Below are 13,962 nucleotides of genomic sequence, written 5' to 3'. Positions count from 1 at the left end.
CACAGGCATACCACACGGCCGTGTCAATTTGGCAGAATAGAAGCACGACTCACACGAGTAGAACACACGCCCGTGCCATTCTAACAGGCTTGAGCACGGCTTGAAGTAATTGCACACGGGCGTGTCCCGGCCAAGACCAACTTTAGTCCAATTCGGAAAAGGCTAATTTTGAGGGCTTTTAGGCATTCCAAAGCCTATAAATACATCCTAAAGGAGGAGAAAAGGTGAGGCACAGAGAGGAAAGAAGGAATTACTCAAAGAAAGCTGATTGATCCATCTCAGAAGCCGGCTTCATCATCAAGACTGAAGATCTTCCCTCAATTTCCCTTCAGGAGTTTTGGGTTCTCTTTATGTTTTGTATTCATTATTCTTCTGAGATATTTTCCTTTTTAGTTATGAACTAAATCCCCTAAATACCTAAGGGGGATGAAACCTAAGACGAATCTTGTTATTATTTTCTGAATTGTATGATAAATATTTGGCTTGTTCTTAATTACGTGTTCTTAATTCTTGTTTTGATATTCCAGGATATTGATTCAAGTTAAGCTCTTATTCAGAGGAGGAATAGACCCTGTCTAAGAGTACATTTGTCATAATTAAGCAGAGTTGATTGCGCGCCTAGAGATAGGGTGACAAGATTTTGCCGGATTAGGGTGAAACCTAATAAGGGGATCCATAGATCGAGTTAATGCAACCCTAAGGAGTTAATTAGAAAGAGATTTCAATTATTCAACCTAGGGTTAGACGTTGTTAGTCTCGAGAGGGATAATAATATAACCTAGAGATTTCTACGGATCAAGTTAAATGAATAAATCATCTGATTCAGAGTCAGAATAACAAGTAAAGTCTAGGTAGATTCTTCCTTAGGTATTGTCTTAATTCAATCGTTTTCCAAAAGTAATCCCCCAATTCTATTTTCTATGAATTCTTAGTTGAGTTAATTAGTTAGTTAAAACAAAACCCCTTATTCTTAGGCTAGATAATAAAAAGATAGTCATTACTAGTACTTTTAGTTCCCTCGGGTTCGACAATCCGGTCTTGCTAAAGCTATACTACTGTTCGATAGGTACACTTGCCTTCATCGTGATAATAGTTAGTTTCAAGAATGATTAGTTATAAATTTATAAAACTTATCACACAAAATCACGTATCAAGTTTTTGGCGCCGTTGCTGGGGAACTAAGATATTAGGAACACTCAATTTTTATTACTTTAACCATTTATTTTTCTTGCAAGTTAATTTTATTTTATTTTTATTATTATTTATTAATTTACTTTTTCTTTCTCTTAGCAGGTTTTTATAGTTTATGACTAGATGAAACCCGTCAGGACCACTACTTTTTGACGAAGAGATCGATCGCACAGTTCGCAGAAACCAAAGGGAAATAAGGCGAAGCTTAAGATACACAAAGAACGAGCAAGAGAACGATATTCAAACCACAACCGAGGAGATGGCTGAAAACCAAGAAAATCCGCTACCTCTTGCAATTGTTGTTAATCAAAATCCTGCTCCGTGCACTATGTATGATTATGCTAAACCTACTTTAACAAGAACTGAGTCAAGTATAGTTAGGCCTGCTATTGCTGCGAATAATTTTGACTAAAACCTAACACTATTCAAATGATACAACAATTTGTTCAGTTTGATGGTTTGCAGGATGAGGATCCAAACACTCACTTGGCAAATTTCCTGGGATTTGTGATACATTTAAAATTAATGGCATTTCTGATAATGCCATTCGCCTTCGGTTGTTTCCCTTTTCGTTAAGGAATAAGGCTAAATGATGGTTGAACTCATTACCACGAGGGCCAATCACTACTTGGGAAAAAATGACCGAAAATTTTTATTAAAATATTTTCCACCGACTAAAACAACCAAATTACGTAATGATATCTCTTCTTTTATGCAGATGGATTTAAAAACACTCTACGGTGCATAGGAGAGATACAAGGACCTTTTGAGAAGGTGCCCTCACCATGGGTTACCGCTTTGGATACAGGTTCAAACATTCCATAATGGCCTGAATCCTTCAACTCGACAAATGGTTGACACAGCTGCTAGTGGAACCATCAATAATAAAACACCTGAAAATGCTTATGAGTTTATAGATGAGATGTCATTGAATAACTATCAGTGGCAAGTCATGAGGACAAAGCCAACAAAAATAGCCGGTGTTTATAACGTCGATTCGGTCACCATGCTCTCTAATCAGGTGGAACTCTTAAATTAGAAAATTGATGGTTTTCTTAGTTCTTCATAGTTTCACCGAGTAATGCAGTGCGAAGCAAGTGGAGGTGGATCAAGCAATTCAGAATACCCACCTTATGGCCACAACATGAAGAACGAGCAGTTAAATTACATGGGTAACAATTCTCGATCTCAAAACAATCCTTATAGCAATACTTACAATTTATATTGGAGGAACCACCCAAATTTTTCATGGAGAGGCCAAGGGAATCAGAGACCACCTCCAGCCTACCAACAACCACCCTACCAATAGGAAAAGAAGCCGAACCTTGAAGAGATGCTCTCAAAGTTTATATCGGTGTCAGAAACTCATTTTAAGAATACCGAGACAGCACTTAAGAATCAACAAGCATCGATCCAAGGGCTCAAAACTCAGATTGAACAGCTTGCCAAATTAATTTCTGAATGACCACAAGGTAGCTTGCCAAGCAACACAGAATCTAACCCAAGAGAGCAACTCAACGTGATTACTAGTTAAGATGAGGAAGGGTTAGTCACACCTGAACTAGAACCAAGGCAAGAAACTGAGATAAGCAAAGGTAAATATGAGGTAGACCACAATGAGCAGAAACCGATAAGTACAGAATACAAACCTCGTGTGCCATCCCTAATGCAACAAGGAAAGACCGCTCAGATGAACAATTCGGTAGATTCCTTAAACTCTTAAAAAAATTTCATATTAACTTACTGTTTATTGAAGCTCTATCACAGACTCCAAACGGAATGGAATTTTTAAAGGAGCTTTTAGCAAATAAGTGGAAGTTAGACGAGGCTTCGCATGTGAAACTAAACGCAGCTTGCTCAGCTATTCTACAGAATAAGCTACCCAACAAATTGAATGATCCAGGGAGTTTTACAATTCCTTGCTTAATTGGTAGTTTAGATGTTAATAATACATGAGCTGATTTAGGGACTAGTATTAACGTCACGCCTTACAAAATGTTTAAACAATTAGGTATTGGGAAACCCAAACAGACTAGGATGAGCATTCAATTAGCAGATAAAACTATAAGATTTCTTAGGGGTATTATTGAAGATGTGCTAGTTAAAATCGATAAATTTATATTTCCCGTTGAGTTCATTGTTCTAGACATAGAGGAGGATAGCAACACTCATTTGATTTTAGGAAGTTAGCAACTGCTAAAACAATTATTGATGTTGGCACAGGTGAGCTCACACTTCGTGTGGGAGACGAAACAATCACCCTTCAAGCTTGCAATTCTAGCAACACATCAGAAATTGAAGGTGATCGTCTAAACCATTCTACTAAAACTGACAATATGGTGCAACCTACTTTGCAGGAAATGAGTCTGAAGGAAGTACATGAGTCATTCTCAAGCAATGGTAAAGGACCTATTCATGAAGAACGAAGGATACAAATCGAGGAGCTAGATGAATGGCAGACGCATAAACCGAGAACCCACGATAAACTAAAACTATGCCAGAACGAGCTCAATACCTTCCCAAATCAACTTAAGGTTGGAGATAAAGTTTATTAGATGCCACGAATCCTCACATTGTTGCTACCAAACCGAATGAACAAGTCCCTCTTACTGTACTTGGCATTTTCCCATTCGGTACAGTCGAGGTAAGTCATCCCAAGTTTGGAACTTTTAAGGTAAACAACACCCATCTAAAACCTTATTTTGATGAGAATGATAGCAAGAATGAGGAGTATAAACTCCTCGAACCATTATGACCATTTGATGGAGAGGTATGTCGAGCTTAGACTATAAATAAGCGCTTCTCTGGAGGCAACCCAAGCACTAATTGTATTAACTTCTTTAAATTTTAGTGTTTAACACCTAACTTACTAACGAAGCTCTTAAATACAGGTTTCCCACACGACATGCCCTACCACACAGGCGTGCCTTAGGCCGTGTGGAAACAGGGCAAAGATTTTCCCCAGCACGGGCTACGATAAATAGCCACGGCCGTGCGACATGGTCATGGGCGAACCTGCCAAAACAACACGGGCGTGTGACATGCCTGTGCCTCAAAACGGTGGCCAAACCTATCAAATTAACACGTCCATAAGACACGCCAGTGTCTAGCACCCGTGGTCGAACCTGATAAATTAACACGGGCGTGGGCCTACATACACGGGCGTGGGATGTGACATCCCTAATTTGACCCTAGTCGAAAAGTGGTGTCGGGACCATTAAACCGAGTCTTATAAGTAATTAAAAGTTATATTCTATGTTTATGATGTTAGCAAATGCATGTGTAACACCCCAAACCCGTGACCGTCACCGGATTTGAACACGTGGTGTTACCGGGCTTACTTCCCTTATTTCTCTCTTTGTGAAATCTGATTGCTGTTCTAGGCAGGCTAGCTAACTGCGTCACTGTCGTCTTAAAAATCATATCTCAAGTTTCAAAACTCGGAAACTGATTCCGTAAATTTTCCCTGAATTTAGACTCATATATCTATCCATGGATTTATTTCTAGAATTTTTTGTCGGGCCAATTGGTACAGTTTATTAGTTAAAGTCACCAATGTTACAGGAGTCGACTATACTGACCTTCGCGCGTTAAAACTTGAATATCTCTCTGTACAGGGCTTTAATACTGGTGCCGTTTGTTTCCAATGAAACTAGACTAAAAATGGAATCTTCACATATAAGGCATGACTTCTAATTCTTTCTGGATAATTTATAGTAAATTTTCAAAGTCACGACAGGGGACCCAGAAACCGTTCTGGCCCTATCTCACGAGAACTTTAATATTTCTCAGTATACTGCTCATATGGTCGTTTTGTTTCGTCCATATAAAAATAGATTCATCAAGGTTCAATTTAATAATTTACTCACTATTTAATTCTACTTATACTATTTTTAGTGATTTTTCAATCTCATCTCACTGCTGCTGTCCGCAACAGTTACTGCAATAGACTATGCCAATTTCATGAATCTTTCCTTGGCCTTAATCATCCATCATACATGACACGAATTATGGCCACCTTATCAAAATTTAAAGTTTCTAAGACTCGTGGCTATAGGTTCTAGCATCCCACTCGACGACCGCATAGGCCATTTTCATATGGCTTAAAGTTTACAACCCACAGTTCAACAAAATATAATAGCCTATACATGCCAAATGTTCTTCAACAACGAAGACAATACCAAAATATTTCAGCCGGTGTGATGACTTCAACGACGGACGCAAACAATACGAGTCCGAGAGACCTAAAATGGGTGACAAGAAAACACCGAGTGAGTTTATAACTCAGTAAGTCATAAGCATTCATCAATCCACTGATAAAGTTACTACAACATGAACAATAAACGAGGTTAGGTACTCATCCATATCGAATCTATACCATAATTCCTCGGACCTTTTGGTCCAATCTCATACCAAGTCATACATCCACATTTCATATTCTACACAACAAGATATTTGAAGCATTTTCACACACTAACTCATTTCCACCACAATCATACAATTTCAATCATCACATAGATTTAAGGCTTACCAAATTCAACCCCGAGCATGAGCGTATTTTCTATTCGTCATGAGCTCAAGGTACTTACCGATCTGCTGTCCATACTCAATTCGATGGAGACACACCTCCATATATATAGAGTACGCACACACGTGCTTAATACTCGATTTCGCACACTTAGTGCCACGCGATTTAAGCCCGCACACATAGTGCCATACCCTTGAGCTCGCACACCCAAGGTCAGATATTTTTTCCAGCATGCACACTTAGTGCCATATATTTCCAGCATGCACACTTAGTGCCATATATTTCCAGCACGCACACTTAGTGCCAATCTCGTCACCGTACACACGTATTGCCCGCACACTTAGTGCCGAAAGCAAACTTTCTACACATTTCACTATTTCTTTTACATTCAACAATTGTCATCACTCCATACACATACAATTTCATTTATATATATATAGCATCCCATTAAACACAATTGCATAGATTTTACATCATTTAAGCAATATCAAACATATGTGCTTGATGACTTACCTTGTGTTGGGCAAAATGGTTCCAACTCGGCTACTCAATGTTCTTTCCTTTGCCTTTGCTTGTTTCTCCACCTCGAGCTTCTTGAGATTAGTCAATAAATTAACTAGTTTAACCGTCTTGCCAAATATTTATACATATACACATGACATCAACTAAACTATCATCATTAATACATCAATTCACAAAATTTTATCTCATAAGCATATGACCCATTTTACCCCATATGGCGAATGCTTCATTCATTACCCAACTAGCCATTCAACAATTTTCAACCTCATTACCACCCTTTTATGTCTAATTGTCTAAATGAGATTATCAACATGCCTATCTATAGCTGAATGTGCTAAAATTGATCTAACATCACCTACACACTTGATTAAATGGCGAATACCCATACTATCAATTATGGCATCATTTTTTTTTATTCTTTCAAACACTTAGTTTTCCTCCCATGATCACTTGGCGAATTTCTTTTCTCTTCTAGCATAGCTTCACACCTATTTGTAACATCCTATGAATCCACATACATCACATTTCTACATAAATTTCTTTTACTTTTCTTCTACTTCCATTCACAACATCAAAGACACCATACACATATATCATTACTAAGCTTGACACTTAGCATGCAAATGACATCCACACAAACCCACCTTAGCGAAACTTAACTCATCTTCATGCCTCACCACCACAACATCAAATATCAAACATCAATGATACCAAGAAGACAACACCCATGGTGAATATCATCCCCATTTCATGGTAAAGGTTTAGACCATGGGTTAGGTGGGATTCAAACTATCAACTAAAAACATGCATGAGTCTCATGGATAACATCAACATACCTTAGTCTAGCAAACTCCCATGGCTGATTTTCTCAAGCTTCCCCCCCCTTTCTTCTTAGTACATTCGGCCAAGCAAGGAGAAAATGAGAGAATGAACACTTTTTTTTTTCTTTTCTTTGTTTTTCTTCATATTCTCTTTTTTTTTTTCATTTCTTTATTCTTCCTACATAATCCACTAACTAAACATGTTGGCAACATGTTTCCACTCATAACATGGCCGCCATCATGCTTCATTTTGGCTAATTTGACATGCAAGGACAACACTTTCCCACATGTATTAATAGGCCACCTTACATTTGCCTAGCACATTTCTAAATTTTCTCACATAAGTCCTATTTGATAAAAATTCACTTACAATTAACAAAATCCAAACATGAAATTTTCACACATGCATATATGCATATAATGAGCATCAATTATGATGGTTAATTATTATTATGACTCAGTTTAGTGGTCCCGAAACCACTTTCCGACTAGGGTCAATTTTGGGATGTCACAACTCTCCCCCACTTAAGAAATTTTCGTCCCCAAAAAATCTTACCGGTAAATAGGCTCGGGTATCGCTCTTTCATAGAGTCTTCAAGTTCCCAAGTGGCTTCTTCCATTCCGTGTTTATGCCACAACACCTTCACTAACGGGATTTTCCTATTGCGCAATTCTTTTACTTCACGCCTCATAATGCGAACCGGTTCCTCTTCATAGCTCAAATTAGGCTGAATCTCAATCTCAGATGGAGCAATTACGTGCGATGGATCAGACCTATATCGTCGAAGCATCGAGACATGAAAAACGTTGTGAATCTTTTCGAGCTCAGGGGGCAAAATTAATCGATATCTGTTGGCCCAACTCGTTCGGATACTTCATATGGCCCGATGAACCTCGGACTCAATTTGCCCTTACGACCAAATCTAAGCACCTTATTCCAAGGTGAAACTTTGAGAAAGACCTTGTCTCCAACTTGATATTCAATATCTTTTCTTTTCAAATCCACATCGACTTTTGGCGATCCGAGCGACTTTCAAACTTTCGGAATTACTCGAACTTTTGCTCGGCATCCTTAACCAAATCAACCTCAAGAATTTACCTTCACTAAGTTCAGTCGAGAATAATGGGTGCGGCATTTACGACCGTATAAAGCCTCGTAAGGCGCCATCTTAATACTTGATTGAAAGCTATTGTTGTGGCGAATTCAATCAAAGGCGATCTGTTCCATGAACCACTAAACTCAAGGATGCAACATCTCAACATATCCTCGAGTATTTGAATTATCCGTTCAGATTGACCATCGGTTTGGGGGTGAAAGGCGGTCTTTGAAATACAACTTGGTACCCAAAGCTTCTTGCAACTTCTTCCAAAATCGCGAGGTAAATCTCGGATCTCTATCCCACACGATGGAAATAGGCACCCGTGTAGTCTCACAATCGAAAACGTACAATTCGGCTAGTTTGTCCATTGAAAAATCCGTACGTACGGGGACAAAGTGAGCCGACTTAGTCAATCTATCTACAACGACCCAAATCGCATCCTTCTTACTAGCTGACAATGGCAGTCCGGATACAAAGTCCATTGTGACTCGATCCCATTTCCACTCGGGTATCGTGATCGGCTGAAGTAATCCTGAAGGCACTTGATGTTCCGCTTTCACTTGTTGACATATTAAACATCTCGAAACAAAATCAGAGATGTCTCGTTTCATACCATGCCACCAAAACCGACGTTTCAAATCGTTGTACATCTTCGTACTCCCCGGGTGGATTGCCATTCGGCTACAATGGGCTTCGTTCAGAATTATCGAAATAAGTCCCGAATTCTTTGGAACACACAGACGACTTCTGAACCTCAAACAATCGTCATCATCAATTTGAAACTCCGATTCCTTGTTCAGAACACACTCAGCCCATTTTGCAAGCAACTCCTCATCAACTTTCTGAGCTTCCCGAATTTGATGAGCCAACAATGGTTTGGCCTTTAATTCGACTACTAACACATTGTCGGGTAGGATAGACAAGTGTACATTCATCGCTCAAAAGTAAAACAAGCGATTTCGGCTTAAGGCATCCGCAACCACATTAGCCTTTCGGGTGATAATCAATGACGAGCTCATAATCTTTTAACAACTCGAGCCATCGCCTTTGTCGCATGATTTAAGTCTCTTTGGGTCATCAAATATTTGAGACTTTTGTGATCCGAATACACATGGCACTTCTCACCAAATAAGTAATGTCGCCATATCTTTAAAGCGAATCGATGGCGACCAATTCGAGATCATGGGTGGGATAATTTTTCTCATGTGGCTTTAATTGTCTCGGCGCATATGCCACAACTCGCCCTTCTTGCATCAATCGCAGCCCAACCCAAGTAGGGATGTGTCACTATAAATGACAAACTCTTTGCCCGATTCGGGTTGCACTAGAATTGGGGCTTCGATCAAATAAGTTTTCGGTTGATCGAAACTTTTCGACATTTCTCCGTCCATTCGAACTTAACATCCTTTTGGAGTAACCGTCATTGGCGTGGCTATCATTGAGAAACCTTTACAAATCGTCGGTAATAACCGCAAGCCCCAAAAGCTCTAACTTCGTAACATTCCTTGGTGGTTTCCAATCGACTATGGCGAAATTTTGTTCGGGTCCACCACGACACCGTCACGGACACCACGTGCCCCAAAAGCTAACCTCTTTCAACCAAAATTCACATTTCTTGAACTTTGCGTATAATCGCCTATCTCGTAAGATTTGCAACACTAGCCTCGGTGTTCAGCATGTTCGATTTCATCTCGAATAGACCAAAATGTCATCGATAAATACAACTACTGAACCGATCCAAGTATGGCCTGAAAATTCTATTCATTAAATCCATAAACACCGCGAGGGCATTAGTGAGCCCAAACGGCATCACCAAGAATTCGTAGTGACCGTACCTCGTTCTAAAAGCGGTTTTGGGTATGTCCGATTCTCGGACCCTCAACCGATAGTACCCGACCTCAAATCTATCTTTGAAAACACCGAGGCTCCTTTTAATTGATCAAACAAATCGTCAATTCGTGGCAGCGGATATTTATTCTTTATCGTCACTTTATTGAGTTGGCGATAGTCGATGCACAACCTCATGCCTCCGTCCTTCTTTTTCACAAACAATCTGTGCGCCCATGGAGAAAAACTCGGTCGAGCGAAACCTCTATCCGTCAATTCTTGCAATTGGACCTTCAATTCCTTTAACTCCGTTAATGCCATACGATCGGAGCTATTGAGATCGGCATAGTACCGGTACAACCGATGCGAATTCCACTTCTCGAGCCGGTGGCAATCCGGTAACTCCTCCGGAAAAACATCTGAATACTCACAAACCAATCGATACCGATTCGAGTTTCTTTTCCGTCTCTTTACTTTCCAACACATACGCAAGGTATGTTTCACACCCTTTTCACATATCTCCGGCGGTCATAGAAGATATTATCGCCGGCACTCCTTTTAAATCGATGAGACTCGACTCGGACTACCTCATTATTTGCACTCCTCAAATCAATGGTTTTCCTTTTGCGATCCACCATTGCATCATGTCTGATCACCAATCCATACCAAGAATAACATCGAATTCATGAAATGGTAGAAGCATCGGATCGGTAGGAAAACAGATTCTCGAATTATTAGGGGCATCTCTTGCACACTTTATCAACAATACGTATTGACCCAAAGGGTTTGACACTCAATTACGAACTCGATGAGACTCAACGGTAGAGTCTTCTTGGATGCTAAAGTTTCACATACATATGAATGAGTAGAGCGGGGTCAATCAATGCAATCACACTAGTATCAAAGAGAGTAAAAGTACCGGTGATAACGCCAGGAGGATGCCTCCTCTCGTGCTTGCGGATGGCATATGCTCTAGCGAGAGCTCGGGTCTCGGATCGAACAGTTTGTCGGTGGCTCCCTTTGATCACCACCCTACCTCCTGAAACCCTCGGGGTCTACCTCTAGTCTGTCGCCCCACTAGATCTTGCACCTTGCACCTTATTCTTCTCATCTAGCTCCGTGCAATCTCTAATGAAGTGGTCCTTGAACCACATCGATATGAGCCAGTTAACAACAGACTTACCCCAACATTCACCTAGGTGTCGTCTTCCACATTGGGGCATTCAGGTCTCTCTTGACGATTATTGCCCACACTAGCTACCGAAGTAGCTCGGGAGTCCACCGATGGTTGGGCTCTAATGGAAATTCCCGCAGTCGCCCTCGACTTACTGGTGTCCTCCCTGAACCTCTTTACAGCCGAGAACGGAGCTTTACTTGTTAATCTTTTACGGTAATCTCTTGCTTCAAATTCAGCCTTCTTCTTCTCCTTCCCAAGTTCTTCCGCCTTGCAGGCTCGTTCGACTAGTGTCACGAACTCCTTTATCTCCAAAATTCCCACTAGTAACTTTAACTCTTCATTCAATCCTTCTTCAAATCTTTTGCACATAGCAACCTCATCGACCACACACTCGAGCATACCGACTAAGTCTTACGAACTCATGTTCAGTATTCGAATCTGATCATACGGCCTTGCTTGAGTTCCAAGAACTCCTTACGCTTCTGATCGATGAACCGTTGACTAATATATTTCTTCCAAAATTCCGTTTGAAAGAAATCCCAAGTAACTTGTTCCTTTGGGACTATGGAAATCAAGGTCCTCCACCAATAGTAGGTGAGTCTACTTAACAAAGATATAGCACACTTAAGACATTCATCGGTGTGCATGACAATTCATCAAACACTCTAATGGTGTTATCAAGCGAACTTCGGCCTTTCGGCATCGTCGGTAACTATGGCCTTAAACTCCTCGGCCCCACGCTTCCTAATCAAGTCCACGGTGGTTTACTCAGCCTCACGGGATCGATAATTGATGGCATTACGGGCTCTTGGGGTGGATTATTTAAATTCGGGAATGGTTGGACAGCCGGATTGGTTCGGGCATATTATGCGACCCACTCATTCATCATGGTGAAGAAGGCTTGTTTCGCCCTTCATTTTGATTATTCGCGGATGGTGAGGCTCAACAGGCGGTGTCCCTTGCGCAGAGCAGCCGCTACACTTTCAACATCATCCGCCAAGGGTCTCTTTATCCGGGTTCCATCGCTAATCAAAACAAAAATTTCAACCGTCAGAAGTCATCACATTATTAAGCACTAACAATTTGGCATGTATAGCTAGACTCACACGCTCTATGGTAGTCCTAGAACCGACTAAACCATAGCTCTGATACCAATAAAATTGTAACACCCCAAACCCGTGACCGTCACCGGATTTGAACACGTGGTGTTACCGGGCTTACTTCCCTTATTTCTCTCTTTGTGAAATCTGATTGCTGTTCTAGGCAGGCTAGCTAACTGCGTCACTGTCGCCTTAAAAATCATATCTCGAGTTTCAAAACTTGGAAACTGATTCCGTAAATTTTCCCTGAATTTAGACTCATATATCTATCCATGGATTTATTTCTAGAATTTTTGGTCGGGCCAATTGGTACAGTTTATTAGTTAAAGTCACCAATGTTACAGGAGTCGACTATACTGACCTTCGCGCGTTAAAACTTGAATATCTCTCTGTACAGGGCTTTAATACTGGTGCCGTTTATTTCTAATGAAACTAGACTAAAAATGGAATCTGCAAATATAAGGTATGACTTCTAATTCTTTCTGGATAATTTATAGTAAATTTTCGAAGTCACGACAGGGGACCCAGAAACCGTTCTGGCACTGTCTCACGAGAACTTTAATATTTCTCAGTATACTGCTCATATGGTCATTTCGTTTCGTCCATATAAAAATAGATTCATCAAGGTTCAATTTCATAATTTACTCACTATTTAATTCTACTTATACTATTTTTAGTGATTTTTCAATCTCATCTCACTGCTGCTGTCCGCAACAGTTACTACGATGAACTATGCCAATTTCATGAATCTTTCCTTGGCCTTAATCATCCATCATACATGACACAAATTATGGCCACCTTATCAAAATTTAAAGTTTCTAAGACTCGTGGCTATAGGTTCTAGCATCCCACTCGGCGACCGCATAGGCCATTTTCATATGGCTTAAAGTTTACAACCCACAGTTCAACAAAATATAATAGCCTATACATGCCAAATGTTCTTCAACAACGAAGACAATACCAAAATATTTCCGCTGGTGTGATGACCTCACCGACGGTTCGATCACATAAACAATACGAGTCAGAGACCTAAAATGGGTGACAAGAAAACACCGAGTGAGTTTATAACTCGATAAGTCATAAGCATTCATCAATCCACCGATAAAGTTACTACAACATGAACAATAAACGAGGTTAGGTACTCATCCATATCGAATCTATACCATAATTCCTCGGACCTTTTGGTCTAATCTCATACCAAGTCATACATCCACATTTCATATTCTACACAACAAGATATTTGAAGCATTTTCACACACTAACTCATTTCCACCACAATCATACAATTTCAATCATCACATAGATTTAAGGCTTACCAAATTCAACCCCGAGCATGAGCGTATTTTCTATTAGTCATGAGCTCAAGGTACTTACCGATCTGCTGTCCATACTCAATTCGATGGAGACACACCTCCATATATATAAATACGCACACACGATGCTTAATACTCGATTTCGCACACTTAGTGCCACGCGATTTAAGCCCGCACACATAGTGCCATACCCTTTTAGCTCGCACACCCAAAGGTTAGTATTTTTTTCCAGCATGCACACTTAGTGCCATATATTTCCAGCATGCACACTTAGTGCCATATATTTCCAGCACGCACACTTAGTGCCAATCTAGTCACCGTACACACGTATTGCCAAGACACTTAGTGCCGAAAGCAAACTTTCTACACATTTCACTATTTCT

The 13,962-nt window shown here is 40.2% G+C and overlaps 1 non-coding gene across 1 annotated transcript; it reads right to left on the bottom strand.

The window, feature by feature from the left end:
* Nucleotides 1-1,876: 1,876 nt before the first annotated feature.
* LOC128279797 (small nucleolar RNA R71) lies at nt 1,877-1,983 on the bottom strand. The gene has a single exon (XR_008269992.1). It is a non-coding gene; the product is annotated as a small nucleolar RNA R71 (small nucleolar RNA).
* Nucleotides 1,984-13,962: the final 11,979 nt, after the last annotated feature.

This window comes from Gossypium arboreum, chromosome 8 (genome assembly GCF_025698485.1).
Source record: "Gossypium arboreum isolate Shixiya-1 chromosome 8, ASM2569848v2, whole genome shotgun sequence".
NCBI classification, from domain to species: Eukaryota; Viridiplantae; Streptophyta; class Magnoliopsida; order Malvales; family Malvaceae; genus Gossypium; species Gossypium arboreum.
This window is presented reverse-complemented; position numbering and strand designations above follow the sequence as displayed.